The 308-nt window shown below is 72.7% G+C and overlaps 1 non-coding gene across 1 annotated transcript; it reads right to left on the reverse strand.

Annotated features, from left to right (window-relative positions):
• Positions 1-5: 5 nt before the first annotated feature.
• Positions 6-77, reverse strand: TRNAH-GUG. The gene has a single exon. It is a non-coding gene; the product is annotated as a tRNA-His (tRNA).
• Between the last annotated feature and the right edge of the window lie 231 nt (positions 78-308).

The following is a 308-nucleotide window of genomic DNA, read 5'->3' on the forward strand; positions in this document are numbered from 1 at the left end:
GGCGATGCCGTGACTCGGATTCGAACCGAGGTTGCTGCGGCCACAACGCAGAGTACTAACCACTATACGATCACGGCGCGCTACCGGGGCTCTGGGCAGCAAAGGCGCCGGGCGCTCTGTTAAGCGTAGGGGGCGCTGAGCTCACGGAGGGGCGGGCCGCGAGGCGTTGCCGTGGCGACGCAGGGAGGGAGGGGGGCGGCCGCCTCCTTCGCTCGGCCGCGTGCGCCTGCGCGCCCCGCGCGGCCGTGCCCTCAGCGCCGCGTGGGCGGCCGGCGGTGCAGGTCGCGGAACCACTCACAGCGTTTTCC

This window comes from Oxyura jamaicensis (genome assembly GCF_011077185.1).
Source record: "Oxyura jamaicensis isolate SHBP4307 breed ruddy duck chromosome 10 unlocalized genomic scaffold, BPBGC_Ojam_1.0 oxy10_random_OJ71379, whole genome shotgun sequence".
In the NCBI taxonomy this organism is placed as follows: domain Eukaryota; kingdom Metazoa; phylum Chordata; class Aves; order Anseriformes; family Anatidae; genus Oxyura; species Oxyura jamaicensis.